Raw genomic sequence first — 21899 nt, forward strand, 5'->3', positions numbered from 1 at the left:
GCTCCCAGCTATTGCTACAACCTCATCTGCACATGTGTCCCACTCCCTGCTCCCCAACTCACTGAACACAAGTGGACATCTGGCCCAAACTGAATGAGATGATCCTTTCCAGGAATTAAAATTTAGGATGCAGGGATGATGTTGTCCTGTGGATCATTTAAACTAAAGAGATATTATTTGGAACTGGAGAAATACTCACCACAGGCCCAGGACCACATGGCTTCTCCACCATGTCCGCCACAGCACTACATCACCAGGTCCAAGAAAATTGCTGTGTACCTTGGAGACGCCCAAATAAAGAAGCCTGAAGCACCTTCTGTAAAGGGAGGAGAGGAAAGAAGTGATCAGGTAAACAGAACAGAGAGACCACGTGGGCCAGACAGATCCTAGAAGATCCCAACCCTGACTGCTAAGGGCATTTTTACACTCATGCCTGGTAATGCCTTGGATCCTGACGTGGGGTGTGTGTGTGTGTGTGTGTGTGTGTGTGTGTGTGTGTGTGTGTGTGTGTGTGTGTGTGGTGGTGGTGGTGGTAGGGGCTAAATCCAGGGTATGAACTTTATCATTGAGTCACATCCCTAGCCCCACACATTTGTTCTCATAATCTCCCACCTTCTCATTTCTTGAAACCAATATGTTTGCTGTTACTTATAATCTGAAGAAAAGTTATCTCTTGGGTCTCTGTGAGGACTCTGTGAGGACTGTGATGGTCCTCACCTCGTCTAGACCATCTTCCCCCACAAGCCCTGTAGGGTTCATTATAAGATGACCCCTACATTGGAGATGTTAAAAGATGAAATGAGGGAGTGGGACAATAGTTCAGTTGGTTGGGGTGTTTGCCTTGCATGAAACCAAACCAGGTTTGATCCCTGGCTCCCCTGATGGTCCCCCAAGACCATCAGGAGTGATGGCAGCAACACAGAGCCAGGAGTAGACCCTGAGCACTGCTATTGTGGCCCCCAAATAAATGAATAAAAAATAATGAATAAAAAGAAGGAAAAAAAGTAAAATGAGACACTGTGATTTTTTGGGTGTCTTTCAAATGCTTTTCTTGGATTTCCACATGTCCATAGTCTTTTTGTCTTTTGTTTTGTTTTGTTTCATTGAGTCACTGTGAGATACACAGTTGCAAAGCTGCTCATGATGGGGTGTCCGTCATACAATGTTCTAACAGCCATCCACCACCAGTGTACATTTCACACCACCAAAGTCCCCAGTTTCCTCCCCCCAATCCCCCAACCCCACCCTCTCTCTCTCTTTTTCTTGGCATTATGGGGTTTGCATTACAGGTATTGAGAGGTTATGATGTTTGTTCCATTCCCTAATTTCAGCACACACAGTTTTTATCCAGAGTGATCATTTCCAACTATATTTGTCATAGTAGTACCTTCACTATCCCAACTGCCTTCTCCCCCAGCACTTGAGGTGGGCTTCCAAACATGGACCAATCCTCCTGGCCCTTATTTCTACTGTTCTTGGGTATTAATCTCATACCACTTCTGGGATTATATCCCTAGGGCACAAAAGCACACAGCAGAAATGCCATCTGCAATTCTATGTTCATTGCAGCACTATTCACAATAGCCAGAATCTGGAAACAACCAGTGTCCAAGGACAGATGACTGGATAAAGAAACTATGGTATGCATCTACACAATGGAATACTACGCAGCTGTTAGGGTAAATGAAGTTACAAAATTCTCTTACAAATGGATGAATATGGAGAGTTTCATGCTGAGTGAAATGAGTCAGAAGGAAAGAGACAGACATAGAAAGATTGCACTCATTTGTGGGATATAAAAAAAGACACAATATGAGACTCCTACCCAGCGCTCATAGTTTTTGTATGGGTGTTGTGTTTACCTGTAGACTAGGGTAAACATGAAACAATTGTTGTGTGCCTTTGGAACCTTATTTCTCAGAGTATTTTTCATTTCAGCAACGATTTTTTCCCCCTCTATCAGTGTATCCTAGTGTTAGAACAGTGACTAGAACACAGTAGGAGCTCAGTAAAGAAAGTTTCATTGATTGACATTTCCTTTGTTCTTCCAAAGCCTCATGGTCTTCAAGTGCATTAGTTCAATGTTTTTACACTTACAGAACCATTTGGGGATAATTTCCATCTTTTTACCTTTACAAATAATACTGCAACAAACAACCTAGCACTGTTATATGATAGAAATAGCTAGTATCATAAAGTACTCACTGTGTTACAAATGCTAATATATGCACTGAATATTCTCAAGTCTTCTGAAGTTGGTGCTGTTATTATTATCTCCATTTTTCAGTTGACAAAATGAGAGGCAAAGCGGTTAAATGACTCACCCAGAAAGTCAGTAGGGAAGGAATAAGTTAACAGGCAAGGTTTTAGGTCCCAAACAACCCTGCTGCAAAAGCCATGCTCTTATCACTGGTGCTCCATCCTTTGGATGAGTATTGAGAAGTTGAAAAGTTATATCTGAGGAGAGAACATTTCACTCCAAATATGTTGCTTTCATTTAATTCACTCTAACATTGTTTAAAGACGGTTTCCACTTTCTAACAACTTTGCCAACAGTAAAGGTTATTCATTTTTAATAGTGTATAATATAGGAGAAGCATTACTTTATTGTTTATTTCATTTGTATATCCTGAAATAATGGAGCATGAAATTCTTTTCCACTATCAGCCATTTTTTCTATGAATTTTAGCTTTTTCTGCCCATTTTTTCCTATTGGTCTTTGCTTTTTAATTATCAGCTTTTATGAACACTGATTATTATTACAAATGTGTCCAAAAGTTTTATGTAGGTTTTTTCTTTTATATATTATAGGTTTTTCTTATGTATATCACCAATGTATTATATTTATATAATATATAGCTTCTTTTATATGTCTTGCCACTCTAAAGACCCAGCAACTCCACTCTGGGGCATCTACCCCCAGGACATAAAAACATTCTCTCAAAATGACATATATGAGGCTGGAGCGATAGCACAGCGGATAGGGCATTTGTCTTGCGTGCACCCGACCCGGGCTCGATTTCCAGCATCTCATATGGTCCTCCAAGCACTGCCAGGAGTAATTCCTGAGTACATGAGCTAGGAGTAACTCTTGTGCATCGCTGGATGTGACCCAAAAAGAAAGTAAAATGACATATGCACATGATTATTCATTGCTGCACTCAGTACAATAGCTAAGATATGGAATCAATGTAAGTGCCCAAAGACAGATCAATGGATTATGAAGATGTGGTATATAATACAGTGGAATACTATGCAGCTTCAAGGAATGATAAAATCATGCTATATACTGCAATGTGGCTGGAATGGGAAGTGAAGTAAGCCAGAAGAATATAGACAAACACAGGATGATCTCACTTTGTCTGTGGTATATAGAATACTGGATGAGGAATGTATTGCAGCAAAGGGGGATGCCTAGATCACCCTTTATCCCACTGTTTAGAGAGGAGAAAGGTAGAGAAGGAAAGAAATCAAGGGGGAGAGGGGAGGGAGAAAAGAACAGGAAGTAATGGGTAAATAAGCATCAAGGCTTCAGTTATACTGGTGACATGGGTGAGTGATATAGTCATAATACAGACTTCATAACTCTAAAAACATGAAATCATAAGCTGCAACAACTGCAACTTTATACTGTGACCAGCAAGTTGACAGGAGGGGAATTGGGCTGGGGTTGGGGTGGGGAGAGAATCTGGGAACACCGGTGGAGGAAAGCTGACACTGGTGGTAGGATTGGCATAGAAATATTATATGCCTAAAACTCAACAATCAGTAACTTTGTAAATCACAGTTATTTATATTAAAAAGCACTGTAACACTGTCGTCCTGTTGTTCATCAATTTACTCGAGCGGGCACAAGTAACGTCTCCATTGTGAGACTTGTTACTATTTTTGGCATATCGAATATGCCATGAGGAGCTTGCCAGCCTCTGCCATGTGGGTGGGATACTCTCGGTAGCTTGCCTGTCTCTCCAAGAGGGATGGAGAAATCATTTAAAAATTTTAAAGAACTTTTGGGGCAGAAGCAGGTTGCCTAGTACACAGCCAGCCTGGGTTTGTTCCCCAGCACCCTGAACGTTGCTGGTTGTGACTCAAAAAGCAAAAACCAAACCAAAACAAAACAATCAATCTTATGCTTTACACATTGCCCCCAAACTGAATAATCAACTATTCTCCACTGATTTGAGATCTTTATCAAACACAAGAGGCTCATTTTTTGTTCTGTTCTATTTCTCAGTTTGCTCAATAATTTACCACAATCACACAATACTTTATAAAAGTATTTTACAATCTGGTAAGTGCAGTTTCCTTCTTCATTTCTCTCCTTTTATTTTTAGCGTTTCCCAGAACATTTTGTGTTTAAAATCACCTTTTCTAGTTCTGGAAAACTTACTGGTCTTTTCAGTCAGTTAGTTTACAAGTTAAATCAGGATAATAAACATCTTTATGATATTGAGTCCTTGTAGCTACTCAGGAAAATTTTTATTTTTTTCAAGAAAGTTAATAAACTTTGTTCATAGAGGCCATGCAAATTTTATTATTACTTTTACTGCTATTATTTCTATGATGCTATTAACCTATAAAGGGAAAACATGTTCAAAGCCTGCTGATATTATTTATTAATGTTCAATAATTCTTTTAATATAATTAAATGTAATTTAAAGAGGAAGGAAAGTTAAACAAACCAGTTTTAAAACTTAAGTGGGGTAGAAGAAATATTATGTAGAAGGAAAATCTTGATAACTCATTTTATTCTATCAAATACTTGTAAGGGCTTGATTATGTGCCAACAGCCATCCAGTCTAAGTTCTTTACAATGACTAATTCATTTAGCTTTACGACAACCTTATAAAGATGGGTATACTATGACTCCCCACTTTAGAAATGAGGAAACTGGTTCTTGGTAGGACGCTTGCCACAAGAGGAGCGGGTAGAACAGTTAGGACAGAGAAGGGGCCACTGTGACACTGATAGGTTGGAAACGATTACTCTGGACAAGAACTGAGTGCTGAAAGGAGATAAAGGAAAATACATGATAACCTTTCAGTTCCTGTATTACAGACCATAATGCCCAAAAGAAGAGAGAGAGAGAGGAGGAGAGAGAGAGAGAGAGAGAGAGAGAGAGAGAGAGAGAGAGAGAGAGAGAGAGAGAGGAGAGAGAGAGAGAGAGGGAGTGTGTGTGGGGAATGTCTATACTGCTATAGGGGTAGGCTGGGGAGGTGGTGGGAGGGAAACTGAAGACATTGGTGGTGAGAAACCTACACTGGTAAAGGGACAGTATTAGAACATTGTATGAGTAAAACCCAATCACGAACACCTTTGTAACTGTGTATCTCATGGTGATTCAACTAAAAAAAAAAATTAAAAAAAGAAATGAGGAAACTAAGGGAGCCAAGAGTAAGGTCGAACAGCAAGAGTTCCTGGAAAAGGAGGACAGGTGAGTTCAGCCTTAACTGAGTGTTTTCACAGGCCCTGCTTTTACCCTGATGCTGCATTCCAGGGAGTAACTAACATTCAGCATATAGCAGTGAGATCATTATGACTCCAAATACTACAACATCAATTTGCAGAAAATGCATAACTTTCAGAACAAATGTGAGATTATTTATATCCTGGCATCACCCAGACCGAACCAAACAAAAACCCAATTTTTTGATTATTATTCATGACTCATGAGGAATCTCAATGGTGTCATTGAATCCATGGAGACGGGCCCTGGACGGGAATATGGTGACAGAAGACATGCTTTTATTCAAAGAGACAACACTATGCGAAAGGGGCAGGAATGGAATGTGGGTCACTTGATTGAGAATAAAAGAGCTTGAAGAAAGTGGACCACCTGTGGGACTCGGTGGTAGGCCATCTGGCCATGTGGAGACATTGAATAGTGACATCTGACCCAACAGACAGAAAGGGCACAAGTAGCCCACAGAATCCTTACAGGAGTCATCTGCCGGACCCTCTCCTCACATCTTAGCATCAGTGCAAGCAGAATGATTGGCAGGCAGTTTTAGAATAATTTCATCTTCACAAACCCTAAAAACAACCTGAGGAAATTCAACTATTTCTTACTTTGATCAATGAGGAGAAATGGACTAGTTGAATAGAATTAGGGGAAAGTTATTGTTATACATATACATATTAATGAAGCTATAAATATGACTTGATCAAGTGACACCATCACTCTTCACTAGATGTGAGAGTAGTCTGGTGTGTATCCTAAAATTCAGAGTGAAGTATTTTATATGTAAACAAATATTTACATAAGTATGAATTTATGAGTTGAAACTAAAAAAGAAAATAATATAGTAAGGTTAAGGAGAAAGAAGGGAGACAAATGACTTTGATTATGTATCAACATGGCCCTGTGCTTTACATACAAGTGTTGATTCAGGAATTCATTAAGATAATAAAGGAAAGTATAGAAATACATTCTCACTTTATAAAAATTTAGTATAATAACCAGCACATTGAAGAATAGTGATAGGAGCAGTAGGTTTCCACTTAAAAGCAACCAGTATACAAATCCAAACAGGTTTCATGGAACATAGAATTAAACATAAAAAACAAAATCATTGGGCTGAAGAGAGAGAGAGTACAGTGAGCAGGGCACTTGCCTTATATGGACTAGACCTGGTTTTCATTTCTGGCACCACATATGGTCCCCCCCAGCCCTACCTGGAGTGATCTCTGAGCCCTGAACACTTCTGAGTCTGCCATAAAAACAAACAAGAAACAAAACCAAAACAAAGCAAAAACCAAAACACTTAAAAGATACAAAAAAAAATAGGACAGTTTATCATTCAGGGTGAAGAAAACACAAAACTCATGCATGAAATGACTAAAGCTGATAAATCTGATCATAAAAAGTTTAAATTTTTTTAAATTTGGTGCCTGGGGACTAACCCCAGCAGGGCTCGGGTTCTGTTTCTGGCTCTGTGCTTACGAGTGACATTGGCAATGTTCAGGGGACTATATGCAATGCCAGCGATCAAAATGGGGTTGGCCGCTTCAAGGCAAGCACCTCACCTCCTGTGTTGTCTCTCTGACCCTAAAATTTTTTAAAGTTAAAAACATTATTATAGGGGCTGGAGCGATAGCACAGCGGGTAGGGCGTTTGCCTTGCACGCGGCTGACCCAGGTTCGAATCCCAGCATCCCATATGGTCCCCTGAGCATCGCCAGGAGTAATTCCTGAGTGCAAAGCCAGGAGTAACCCCTGTGCATCGCCGGGTGTGACCCAAAAAGCAAAAAAAAAAAATTATTATAATTTAAATGACATGACTAGAAGAGTTAATGTTTATGGTATTGATGTACGAAGTTACTGCACAACACTAAGAGAAAAGTGTCTATGAAGCTCCACCACTGTATAGTTCTTTTAGGGAAAACACCTTAGCCAGGGCTTATTCTTGGCTCTGCACTCGTGAATTATACCTGGTAGTGCTTGGGGGACCATGTGGGATGTTGGGAATCTACCCGGGTCAGCCATGTGCAAGGCAAACACCTTATCCACTGTGCTCTCACTCCAGCCCTTGTTTTTGTGTTTCAGACCACACCTGGAAGTGCTCTAGGGCTTACCCCTGGTTTTGCTCTCAGGGATCACTCCTAGTGGGGCTCGAGTGAAACCCAATGGGGTAATAGGGATTGAACATGGGTTGACCACATGCAAAGCAAGCACCCAACCTACTGTACGATCTTTTCAGCCCCTATTCTGTTGCTTATTATTTGCAGAAGCTCTATAAAGATGATATAAACACGTACTAGTGAATACTAAATCATTTTTGCTGGAAGAAATATAGGGTGAGTTTTACAATCCTTTGATCGTGATTTTTAATTACTGATCAATATATATCTTGCTGTATGTGTGTCTCTGTTTAAAAACACCTCATTTAGTAGATTGTTAACTTATTTATATTGAATTCATGGCCAAATAACTATCACTTAGGCCTGAGCAAAGCTTATCTAACACACATATTTCTTTGTAAGGCACATCATAACCTTCTTGAGCTTGAGAACACTACACAGCTCTTCAGCAATGTACTTGGGGGCCATTTCAAACAGTGAAATCATCAACAAATAGCACAGATATGTGAAAAATGGGACACTAAATAGGCCACGAAAAGGACACTTGTTTATAGTACTAGCGCTGAAAGAAGGCAGAGTGTCGCCTTGGTCAACCTTAGCTGAGAATATGCACTTGTCAGGCAACTTGAGATTGTCACCACTCCTGTGTGTCTACAAACAATAGCAAAGACATTGTGAGAATTTACTGGGAGTAACAAAACAAATTTTAACAAGTAGGTGAATGTGAAAATATAGAATCTGTGAATCATAAAGATAGCCTCTGGTTAGATCCACAACTCACATTGCAAACTAGGAAAAATTCCAAAGGGCCAAAGAATCATTTTAGGATGTAAAATAAAGCAATCATATAGTTGCAGAGAAATTAGTGGACAATTATCTACATGATGTTGGGCTAGGGGAAGACCTTTCAAAATAATACAATCTGGACTGGATAGCTCACTCAGAGAGCTAGAGCACATTCTTTGCATGCAGGAGACCCATATGAGAATCGTGGCACCAGGACTGAAGTGATAGTACAGCTGGTAGGGTGTTTGCCTTGCATATGGAAGACCCAGCTTTGATTCCCAGTAATCTGTCTGGTCCTTCGAGCACCACCAGGAGTAATTCCTGAGAGCAAAGCCAGAAGTAACCCCTGAAAAATGCTACATGTGACCCCAGAAAAAAACAAAAAAAGAATCCTGGCACCGCACACTGTCTTCTGAGCATTACCAGGAGTGATCCCTGAGCACCAAGTCAACAATATTCCCTGATCACAGCCAGATATGGCTTAAAGTCCAAAGCCCAAAACAAAATGTGTGGAGATATAGTACAGGGTTTAAGATACATGTGCACCCAACTCTTGTAACTCCCTGGCACTATATGATCCCCTCAGCATCTCTGGGTACAGCCCTGGGCACCCTGAGCATGGTGGGGTGGGGATGGGCAGGGTGGATTTAAGAATGTTGGGTTATCTGCAACACCACAACCTCTGACCCTCACATTGAATTGCTTGTCTGGTTGGCTGAGTATCCTAAGAATCACCAAGATTGGTTCCTTGGCCTCCTGGCAGATTGGGAGTTCCCGCCCCTGAAAGAAAATCTAAATGCCACCAGATCAAAGTTGCTAAACTTGATTAAAGTAGAACAAGCATACAATTTTTAAGGTAAAAAAAAAGAACTGCTATGGCCAAGGTAAAATTTAACTTACTAAATAATCAAAAGAACAAAATATGAATGGCAAGGAGGAAAATGTAATATATATGAGGGCAGAAGACTAATCTCCCTAGAATCTAAAGTGCATTAAATGTAAACAAGAAAAAAGACTGAAGTCCTCTGCATTCTCTGCAAGCCCACATCAAGACCTCACACCATTTACTTGTTCTTTCATCTCCAAGACCCATATTCACATCTGCGTCTATAATTCTGCTCACCTTTTCTTCTACCCTGAAACGCATGATAGCTCTATTCATTGCATCTCATACTGCACACAAACCCCCAGTCACTGTGTGAAAAGCAATAGGGAAATAAAAGAGCAACACTTAGACTAATCGGTCAAAGAGCTCCCACAGAGGAGAACTACAAAGATTCACCCTCAGAGCACAGCAGAAGCCCACTAAGTCAATGAGTGAAGATAATAGCACAGAGGTCTCTACCAGTACCAACCAGCTCTGTAACCTCTCAGATTATGACTATAGAGACACCATGTTGAGGATGTTAAATGAGTTCAAAGAAACAATGGTAAAGATAGTTACCTGATCAAAAAAAACCACAAGAGCAGATGAGAAAAATACAGTCATAAGAGACAAAACTAAAGAATATGGTAGGTGAAACAAAAATCTCAACACAAGGTCTCAGCAACAGAGTAGTAACAGCTGAGAAAAAAAAAATCACTGGGTTCCAAGATAAGATGGAAGAAACCTCTAGAAGAAGAAAGGGAAAAAAGATGGGGAAAAGACTGGGGGGAAAAAGACTAACACACAAGAGAGCAATAAAATGCATTTATGAGGATCAATACAAGACTGAAAAACTGATCAGAGTCCCCGAGGAACAAGAATGTGAATTTAACAGAAAAACACCACTCAAAAAAATCATATATAAGAATTTTCCAGAGTTGAGGAATGCTGGCACTCAAATTTAAGTGTCCAAGCAAAACTAAACCCTACTAGCAGAAGTCCAGGTCACACTGTACTTGGAACGAGAAAAAGCCAAAGATACAGAATGTTGAATGTAACAAAGAAGGAATTTACATGCAAAGGAACTACCATAAGATTCACAGTGAACCTATCAAAAAAACAAAAACAAAACATGCTACTGTCCAGAAAAGAATAGTGAGATATATATTTAAAACAACAGGAAAAAACAACTCAGTGAAGTGAACATCTCATCAAGAATATTCTGTCCAGCTAGACTATAATTCAGATTTGAAGGAAAGATGCAAATCTTTGTGAACAAGCAATGATGTAGGCAATTCATTGCCTTGAAACAAATTTCACAAGAAATACTAAAGGAGTTCTTTAAGAGATAAGACAAATGTCGCAATACTTTATCATTAAGTATGGCATTCGCTCATAGCACTCAGGGTTGCCCTCTACTAGATTAGGAAAGGTCTCTTTATTCCTAGCTTATTAAGGGCTTTAGACCTTTTAAACAATAAATCAATGTTTTATTTATTTTGAATGTTCATTCTGCTTCTATTCAAGTGATTTTTTACATCTATAGAGATTTTATTCTTTTACTTATTAAATTTTTTTACATAAATCCAACATTACCTTTTTTTAATTTATTTATTTATCACCGTGAGGTACAGTTACAGACTTACAAACTTTCGTGCTTACGTTTCAGTCATACAATGATTGAATACCTATCCCTCCACCAGTGCCCATTCTCCACCACCAATGATCCCAGTATCCCTCTCACCACCACCACCACCCCCCACTTCCACCCACCTCTGTGGCAGGGCATTCCCTTTTTCTCTTTCTCTCCTTTTGGGTGTTGTGGTTTGCAGTACAGTTATTAAGTGGCCATCATCTTCGGTCTATAGTCTACTTTCAGCACAAATCTTCCATCTTAAACGGGCTCTTCAAGCACCTTTTACTTGGTGGTCCCTTCTATATCTGAGCTATCTTTTCCCCCAGCATGTGAGACCGGCTTCCAAGCTGTGGAGCAATCCTCCTGTACCTTATCTCTACTATCCTTAGATGTTAGTCTCCCATTCTGTTACTTTATATTCCACAAATGAGTGCAATCTTTCTAGGCCTCTCCCTCTATTTCTGACTCATTTCACTTAGCATGATACTCTCGATGTTGATCCACTTATATGAAAATTTCATTATTTCATCTTTTCTAACAGCTGCATAGTATTTCATTGTATAGATGTACCAAAGTTTCTTTAACCAGTCATCTGTTCTCAGGCACTCGGTTGTTGTTGTTTTTTTTTCCCAGATTCTGGCTATTGTAAACAGTACTGCATTGAACATACAAGTGCAGTTGTCATTTCTACCATACTTTTTTGCATCTCCAGGGTATATTCCCAGAAGTGGTATTGCTGGGTCAAATGGGAGCTCAATTTCTAATTTTTTGAGAAGCATCCATACTGTTTTCCAAAAGGGCTGAAAAAGTCGGCATTCCCACCAGCAGTGAAGGAGAGTCCCTTTCTCCCCACATCCACTCCAATACAAGTTGCTTTTGTTCTTTTGGATGTGGGCCAGTCTCCAACATTACCTTTTTTTAAAAAATTAATTTATTTTATTGAATCACCATGTGGAAAGTTACAATGCTTTCAGGCTTATGTCTCAGTTGTATGATGCTCAAACACCTGTCCCTTCACCAGTGTGCATATTCCACCACCAAAAACCCCAGTATACCTCCCACCCCCTCACCCCCCGCCCCCGCCTGCGTAGCTGATAAATTTCACCTCACTTTCTCTTTACCTTGATTACATTCCATATTTCAACACAGAACTCACTATTGTTGGAGTTTCCCCCACAAAAAACAGCCCTGCTAACAAGGAAGCATTTGATAATTAGTTTTCCATTACTGAGAATGAAGAGATATGAGAATGAAAAGATATGAGGTTGCGTGCCCGCTATAGCTGCTGTGCGGTTTGGGAGTTCTGTATTTTAGTATTTTAGTAACTAAGTCCGGGGAGATTTATGTTAGAAATTGCATCATTTCCCTTCCTGGGGCAGCATGGAGCTATGGCTTAGTTCACAGTCTAGAGACATTTCTGCAAGCAGCTGCTGGTACCAAAAGTAGTCAAGCTGGCCTCCGGATCGTGGTCGATCAGCATGAAAGCGACTGCACAAATGTGTGGCCACATGGGTCGCATCTCGGAGGAGAGCGCACTGGTGTCGCCCCCCTCCCAAGATCGAGAACATTATCTTTTTTAAATGAAATTTCCCGCCCAATTTATTTAAACACATTTGCAAAGTTGTTCCTGACAATTTGTTACAGTATTCAATATTTCAATACCAATCCTTACCACCATGATTATCTTCCCTCCACCATTATCTCCATTTTCCCACCCACCCTAAAGCCTGCCCCCATCACAGGCCCATAATAATTCATTTTATATTGCTTGTTACCACTAAATGGCTAACAGAATGATCAGAAAATACTTCACTAAAAGAAAATTTGTGAAGATAGCTGTATCTCACCAGGGGTATATTAAGTCCTTGTCTGAGGGTTTACTAAGCTGTTGTTGCAAGTTAAAGCCTTCTGCATTAACGTTTTTGTTAGTTGAGATTGGTTGGCTTCTGTTACATTCCCATCCAATCTGGTGTGCTAATATTGGGATGTTAGTATTATAGAGTTTGGAGATGTCTGTATGCTCCAGAAAATCCAGAATATTTAAGCAGGCAGTCTGGCCAGAAGCATGGCTGCAGCTGTTGGGGTGTGTGTGAGGCTGCTCAGACTTTGGTAGGGCAGGAGCTGGCCTGCCCCATCCCAAAATCCCTTCAGAGGTCTCAGCTGGGACTAGGTATCTAAGAAATTTTTGCAGTTGGTCTATCTCTTTGGAGATTTATTTATGTGTCTCTGGAACACGGCTTGTAGATGAGCTTACATGGCAGCAGCAGTGGGACATGGGTACAACATTACCTTTTTAGGATAAAACACAGAGCATTATTCAAAGAGCCAAAACAAGGAGTCAGTCTAAATGCCCATCAACAGATGACTCGTTAAAGAAGCTATGGTACATGTATTCAAAGGAATGCTGCCATTATAAAAAGACAATTGTGTTGTTGAAGACAAAAGTGACATTAGAGGTGATTATACTAACAAAAAGAAGGAAGTGAAAGACATTTACTGGATGTTACACACAAGTGTGAATATTAATAAAAGGTGAGCAAACTGGCCAAAATACAATAAAACTAATTCCTAGGCTTGGTGAAAAAAATATGGTAGTCACTGGAAGGAAAAGGAGGAGTTGGAGTAGTTAACGTGCTGCCAACTAACAATAAATCAATAAAAGGAGAAAACTTAAAAAAAACCAAAAATGCCATATTTTTGGGGCTGGAGCAATAGCACGGAGGGTAGGACACTTGCACGCGGCCGACCCAGGTTTGATTCCCAGCATCCCATATGGTCCCCTGAGAACCATCAGGAGTAATTTCTGAGTGCAGAGCCAGGAGTAACCCCTGTACATCGCCAGGTGTGACCCATAAAGCAAAAAAAAAAAAAAAAGCAAAAATGCCATATTTATGCTAAAATCAGCTAAAGATAAGATGATATATTTTTTCATTTTTTTGAAAGGTGATTATAATATATGAGATGGAAAAATACATGGGTAGGATTAGAATAGAACTAAGATTAGAATATGCCAGGAAAAAAAATTAGATTAGTGAAACTGAAATTGGAAAGATAAAAGCCATCCCACAAAGATACAAAGCAAGAGTTAATTTTTCTTGTTCTAATTCTCTCTTTTTAAAAAAATTTTCATTTTCCTCATTGCTGTTGTTGTTTTGTTGTTGCTGTTATTGTTTTTCCATGACCTGCAGTGACACCCCCTTGGCTGGCTGCTCGCATGATGCCTCAATGCAATGCTGATGGGAGCTTGCACACTTTGGTTATGGTGCTAAGAAGATCACACACTTCATTGTAATTACAGCTGTCACAAATGACAATGCAGTTGCTTATGCAGGGTACTTCCAGGGATCAAACCTGCAAGGCAGGTGATATACCACTAAGATCCTCACTATGGATTTATTTAATGAGCAATGGGCAAATTACCATTAAATCCAACAATTCCACTTTGCCATATATACCCAAGAAAAAGTAAAATATATAGCCACTCAAAGACTTCATGTGAATATTCATGGCAGCACAATTCATAATAGTCCCACAATAGAAGCAACCTGTATGTCTATCCAGGGATAGATAAAATCTATCTGAATGGTTAGGCAAAATGCAGCATAACATATAGCAGAACACGACTCATCAGTAAAAAGGAACAAACTACTAACATATACTATGTCATAGAAAAACCTTAAAAACATGCTAAATGCAGAAAGAAAGAGACAGATATAGAAAGATCGCACTCATATGTGGAATATAAAGTAGCTGAGAGGTACAAGCTTACAATGTTGCGATTCCTGGCAGACATTTCTCTGGACTTAGTTACTAAAATACTAAAATACAGAAATCCAAAACTATGCTGCTGCTAGTGCGGCCTCCTGACCTCACATCTCTTCATTCTCAGCAATGGAAAACAAATTACCAAATGCTTTTTTTTCAGCAGATCGACTTTAGGGGGGAGAAACTCCAAATCAATAATAGTGAATTTTTTTGTTGAAATATTGAATGTAATCAAAGTAAAGTGAAAGTAAAATGAAATTTACCAGTTACACATGCGGAATGGGGGCCTGGGGAAGTGGGGGAAAGGGGGGAGGTATATCGTGATTCTTGGTGGTGGAATACGTGCACTGGTGAAGGGATGGGTGTTTGAGCATTGTATAACTGAGACTTAAACCTGAAAGCTTTGTAACTTTCCACATGGTGAATCAATAAAAGAATTAAAAAAAATAATAAAAACATGCTAAATGAAAGACATATGAAGCTATATGTTAATATAATTCCATCTATATGAATTGTCTGGAAAATTTAAAGATAGCAAACAAATTAGTCTTTCTGGGACTGCATAGGGGGTTAATTGTCATTAGGCAAAAGAGATACTATTGGAGGAAGGAAAAGATTCTAAATATAATTAAAAGTGGTAATTGCACTACTCAATGTTACTAAAAATCATTGAAATGCACAATTGTAATGGGTAAGTTTTACAGAATTATAATACTTATCTCAATGAAGCTTATACATTTTTTAAGAATAATGGATTTCTGATATGCAAACAGTAATCAGGAAATACATGATAGAGGAAAAGATTACATTCAAGACCATAGAAAATCATAAATTATCCAGAAATAATATAACAAGAAATATTTGGCACTTACACAAAACTAAAAAATTCTACAAAAAAAGAAAAAAACAAGAACAAACCACATCTGAGTAAATGAAGATAAATACCTTGTTTTTCTTAAAAGTAAATTTTTCCTAACTCAAACCATAAATCCAATGTATTCATAATTAAAATTCTATCAGGATTTTTTTGGAAGAGAGAACTTAAACAAAATAATTCTTAACTTCATCCAAAATTATAAACCTATGAAAATAGCCAAGAAAAAACCCTTTAAAAATGAGAAAGAGGGCTGGAGTGATAGCACAGCGGGTAGGGCGTTTGCCTTGCACACGGCCGACCCAGGTTCAAATCCCAGCATCCCATATGGTCCCCTGAGCACCGCCAGGGGTAATTCCTGAGTGCAAAGCCAGGAGTAACCCCTGTGCATTGCCAGGCATGACCCAAAAAGCAAAAAAAAAAAAAAAAAAACCCAAAAAAATGAGAAAGAAAAAAACTAGAATGAGCATATCCTTAAAACATTAGTTTCATAAAAATACAATCCTAGAATAGTACTTTTAAATTTATAGACATATCACTATCTATAAAGTTATAATAAAAGTTAGTAAATTATCTAATAAATATTGAAATTCAATATATTACAAATAAAATTACAAAACAAAGAAAAATATGGAACAGTAAAAAATATATGGTGTTTGGACCCAAGTCAAGTCATTTGGAAAGACATGAAGCGTTATTCTGACCTCACTTTATGTGCCAAAATAAAATCCAGATGGATACTATTTTTATAATAACCGAGTGGAGAGAACATTGCTAAGCAGTTCACAAAGATCAGTGACTGGAGAAAAAGATAAATTGTCTGCAATTTAGCTAGTAGTATCTGAGACTCGGTACCGGCAGTTTTCTTAGCATTTTACAACTAATCATGTAAATAAACCATACAACAACCAAATGATGAGGGTATTAGTAGTAGGTACCTCCCTAAACTGGTTATTGCATTTCCATCTTTTCATCAAATGTCTCTCACCTATCTCTGGATTCTTAGTCACTTGCTCTGTGCTTCCCCAACCACTTCTGCCGAAGCACTCAATACGGACTTCTATTTCTGTTGCCCGAGACTGGCAGACCAGCAGTAAGTACCTGGAGTGTCTGGCCCCTCCCACATCCTCTAGACTTAGAGGAAATGCTGATTAACAGGTATGGGATCTGGTTGCCAACTGCAACTAAAAAGTTTAATAGTGCAACTCGTAAGTGAGGAAAACTTAGCTCCCAGTAAGACAAATGTTGACTAGTAAATACCAGGAAGTGGGAAGTTAAAATTCCTGCTTCATTCTTTTATTCATTGACAGTTCTGAGACTGGTCAGAGAATCTATCTGGAGGCGTTTTGCATCTTTCATATAAAGCAATAGCATTTAACCCTAGTCCCATATTCTTTTATTAAGGCATCTAGTATAGGAGATCTTTTTCTCCCTGATGAAAACAAACTCACAGAGAAATAGGGTAACTTGCCAAAGGCCATCCAGCTGGTTACCCTCATAGCATTTGTCACCAGGCCAAAAAAACTGGAAACAAGACAAATGTTCATCAGTAGTCCAGTGGAAAAACAAATTCATTTCTATCCATGCAATGGAATATTACCTATCAGGGAAAGTCAATGAACTGCAACTACGTGCAGAAAATGAATGAATTACATCACAATATTGAATTAGCCACAGAAAAATGCACTCAGATTTCAGTTCAAGATAATTGAGACTAAACAAATCATTTAGTCATACGCAGATATATGATACAAGTATGAAAGAAAGCAGGACAGTGTTTGTCACAAAAATCAAGGTTATGGTTTCTTACGAAAACTGAGAAGTGCTTGTGATCACTTGGGAACACCGAGAGATTTTAGGACCAGGCAGTTTATTATGTCTTGAGGTTTTACATATACACTTAATTATAATCTATCAAAGTACATGCATAATTTACATAATCTTCCCTGTGCGATAACCTATTTGGGGGAGGCGGGTACACCCAGCAGTGCTCAGAGGCTACTCTCGACTGCGCTCAGAAGTGACCCCTAGCTCAGGGGACTCTACGATACTGGATATCAAACCTGTGTTGACTACATTTAGGGCAAGCACCTTACCACCTTACTCTCTTTTTTGGTCATATTTTTGCTCATAACTTATTTTTTTATGATTGATTGATTGATTTCTTTTTGGGTCACACCCGGCTGTGCACAGAGGTTATTCCTGGCACATGTACTCAGGAATTACTCCTGGCAGTGCTCGAGGGATCAAATGCTGGGAATCGAACCCGTGTTCAAGGCAAACACCCTACCCACTGTGCTATCACTCCAGCCCCTTATTTTTTTTTTATAAAAAAATAGATTCATAACACTATAGTCTCATTTCCTTTTCACATGGAAGCCTATTTTCAATGTTGAATAGACAAAAGTAGAAAAACTCTAGAACATTACATCAACTTCCTAATTTACAGGGGCTGGAGCAATAGTACAGCGGGTAGGGCGTTTGCCTTGCACGTGGCTGACCCGGGTTCGATTCCCAGCATCCCATATGGTCCCCGGAGCACCGCCAGAAGTAATTCCTGAGTGCATGAGCCAGGAGTAACCCCTGTGTATCTCCGGGTGTGACCCAAAAAGCACACACAGAAAAACCCAAAAACAAAACAAAACAAAACAAAAAACTTCCTAACTTACAGTGGTAAAATTACAGGGGATTTGGATTGTGAATTTATAAGAATTTCATAGTCAATGTTAGTTTCATTTTATAGTAAGGATATATTTTTAAACAACACCCAGGAAAAAAATATTCATCAGGTTGTGAAGCTAGTCTATTTTCACCCAAATAAGTCAAATTGAACATTTTCAAATTTTTTCATATTGCTTACTATTTTGTTGGGATTACTGAGAATTGGATTTCAATGTTCTTAAATTAAGGCCCCTAAGGAACACCTATTATGAGTACAGCCAAAATCCAGGTGCTGACAGTAACTCTATCCGCAGTCCCCCTAATCATATTCTATCAGTTAGCTGACCTGTTATAAATAATTCCTGGCTTCTCTAGACACATCCCAGAGCTTTTTCCAAATATAACAAGAACCAAAAACATTACAAAATTTACACAGAGTCTTGTAACTTTCCAGTCATCAAGAGCCAGGCAGTAGCAGACAGTGGCAAGATGTAGAAAGTGTAAAATTTGTAAACATAGATTAAAATCTACGTACCACCGCCAAGTTTAATCAGCTCTTACGGAAGAATCCTGTCACCCTATCTATAACTCCAATGAGATTTTTCTAGTTCCTAATTTTTCTTTTTCGAAAATTGAGTTGTTATTTATAATATCTAATTTCAATTTCATAGATGAATTCATGGACTGGAGCAATAGCACAGCGGGCAGGGTCTTTGCCTTGCACACGGCCAACCCGGGTTTGATTCCTCCATCCCTCTTTGAGAGTCCAACAAACTACCAAAAGTATCCTGCCTGCATGGCAGAGCCTGGCAAGCTACCCATGGCGTATTTGATGTGCCAAAAATAGTAACAAGTTTCACAATGGAGACGTTACTAGTGCCCACTCAAGCAAATCCATGAGCAACGGGATGACAGTGCTACAGTGCTACAGATGAATTTATATTTTTTCTTTTTAACTAAAAAATACTCCAATCATTTCCATTTGTAAAATATGAGACCCCAGGCCTCAGCTCCTTAATTGTTTGCTAACCCAAATAATAGAGGCAAGTAACCACAGGTGACCATAGTTTCAATCGCTGCTGGGGTTTTTTTTGTTGCTGGTGGTGGTGGTTTTGGGTTTTTTTGCTTTTGACAGTTGCCTCTGACCCTTGACCCTTTCCCAGAAAGTAAGAGAGTTTGCAGGCTGATCTGAGGAGTTTCCTGATTTCCATGGTATAAACACTCCACAAAGGACCTTTTCAAGCTACCTGCCAAACATAACTGACCACTGACTTGGGAAGAAATACACAGTTGCTCTTCACTACAGAGACTTTCTCTCATTGAGTTTCAATAAAGAGAAACCTCTCAAGAGCTCAGATGATAGCAAAATGTAGCAAAATAAATAGAAAGTGCTAAGGAAACTTACCTTATTTTTAACATAATTATAATAACCAGTTTATCACATTTGATTTTTAATCATGACTTTCAGTTTTTCTGACTTGTGTCTAGTGTGTTCATCAGTTCTTTGTCAAGGTGTAAAAGACCATGTCCTTAAACGAACAACAAAAAAAAAACATTCTTTCTCCAATCTCTTCCTACTACACTTTACCATTACAATGCTAACAATACTTTTTCTTGGCTAGATACTTTTTTCAGGATGCAAAACAAATACAGGTTATGAGAATCAATGGCTTCTGGATATATATGGAATGGAATTTATGGAAATGGGTAAGACCACTTCTATCAAGTCTAGCAGATCTCCAAATGTACATGATTTGTTGATATTTGGAGTCAGTTTAGACTACTTACAAAAAAAAGCACTTCTGTGTTTTCAAAAGTGTAATTTGGGATGTGTATTTTTATCAGCAGTGCAGCTGGAAGAAATTCCTCCTCAGACTTCAGCATATGGTCTCTTTAGCTTTTAGCATTAGACTTTTTGCACATCTTCATGGATATATCACGGGAAGATAACAGACAACATATGGGGTCCTGCTAATAAGCTACCAGAATAACAAGCGGAATGTTTACTATATTCCAGGCACTGTAACCTAATCTCTTACACATACTACCTCATATTTAATCCTTGTAATACTACTGTGCTATAAGCATTGGTAGCAACCTCCAACTCCATCTTTTTATGAGGCTGGATCTCCATGGGAGCAAAACTCTTGAACTCTCTTGTTCATCCCTTCATGCTTCCTGGGGGATTCACTCATGCCATTGGAGAGTTGGGAAAATCCCTGGACATGCTTGGCTCAATCACACACAAAACCATTCTTTGATCTGCCTTCCTAGAGAGAGGACATATTTTGTTCTGCTTGCTGAGCCTCATAGAAGCTTAGTGGAGCAGAGCTACCCTTAGAGAAAAAAAAACTAGAGTTCCCATTTCTGCCTGTGCCTGGTATATTAAATATTGAGGTGCAGGATTAGGAAGGCCATTATTCCTAAACACTCATTTTTTTAAAAAAATACAGTTTTGTTTGTAGTAAAGCAACATTTTGTTATCTATCTAATGTCTAACTTTTCAATTCATTTCAAAATTCTATGGGAAATTATTTGCTGATCTCTTACAACCATCAAAGTAGATATTGCTAATACCTCCCGTTTAAGTTAAGCAAATACAAGCAATGAGCCAACTTATTCAAGATTTCCTCCTGCTCATCCAAGACAGAGCCTGGAATTCTCATTCAGCTATGTCTAACCCAAGAGCAAACAGTTCACCATCCTGCCTCACTAATTTTTATCGTTTCACTACTCCTGTGGCTGGTCTTCAAAAATTTCTCCATACCTTTAAGATTCAGTGATAAAACCACCTGACAAAAACCCATCCTCTCCTTGTGGTACTTTGCCAATCCTCCTGGACAGTTAGTGAGTTCGGCCTTTGTGCTCTGTATAGTTTCCTATCAGAGAGTGTGCATTCATGTAGTTTATGATTAGTTCATTCATTTTTCTAACCTTCATGCCAAGAACAAAGTGGGTTTCAGTTTGGTTTTCATTAAATTAGCCACATAGAAACAAACAAAATTAATGCAAATTTTTCCAGATCAATCCCTGTGATAACAAAGTTGACACAGGTTCAAATATGGACTTTATTGCACATCAAGAATTATGGGGCCTTGGGGCTGGACTGTTAGCACAGCAGGTAGGGCGTTCGCCTTGTACGTGGCAGACTCAGGTTGTTCGATTCCCAACATCCCATATGGTCCCCTGAGCACCGCCAAGAGTAATTCCTGAGTGCAGAGCCAGGAGTAACCCCTGTACATTTCTGGGTGTGACCCAAAAAGCAAAAAAAAGAAAGAAAGAAAGAAAGAAAGAAAGAAAGAAAGAAAGAAAGAAAGAAAGAAAGAAAGAAAGAAAGAAAGAAAGAAAGAAAGAAAGAAAGAAAGAAAGAAAGAAAGAAAGAAGGAAAGAATTATGGGGCCTCCTTTTGCAACATTTGGTTTGGTAGAGGGGGGTGTAGTTTAATTTTATTTGTAGGTTTTGGGGGGCCACACCTACAGTAGCAGGGGCTACTCTCAACTCTGTGCTTCGGACTAGCCCCTGGTGATGCTAGGGGTATGTGATGCTGGGAATTTGGTTCAAGATCACACAGCATGCAGAACAAGTGACTTCATCCCCATATTCTCTCCTTGGCTTGAGGGGGTTATTTTTTAATTTGTTCGAGTACCTTTTAGCTCTTGCTTTGGAAAGATGTTGTGAGGGCTAGATGAAGAGCACAGTGGTCAGGGGCCCTTTCTCTGCATGAGGGAAACT

The sequence above is a fragment of the Sorex araneus genome, chromosome 6, assembly GCF_027595985.1.
Source record: "Sorex araneus isolate mSorAra2 chromosome 6, mSorAra2.pri, whole genome shotgun sequence".
Taxonomy (NCBI): domain Eukaryota; kingdom Metazoa; phylum Chordata; class Mammalia; order Eulipotyphla; family Soricidae; genus Sorex; species Sorex araneus.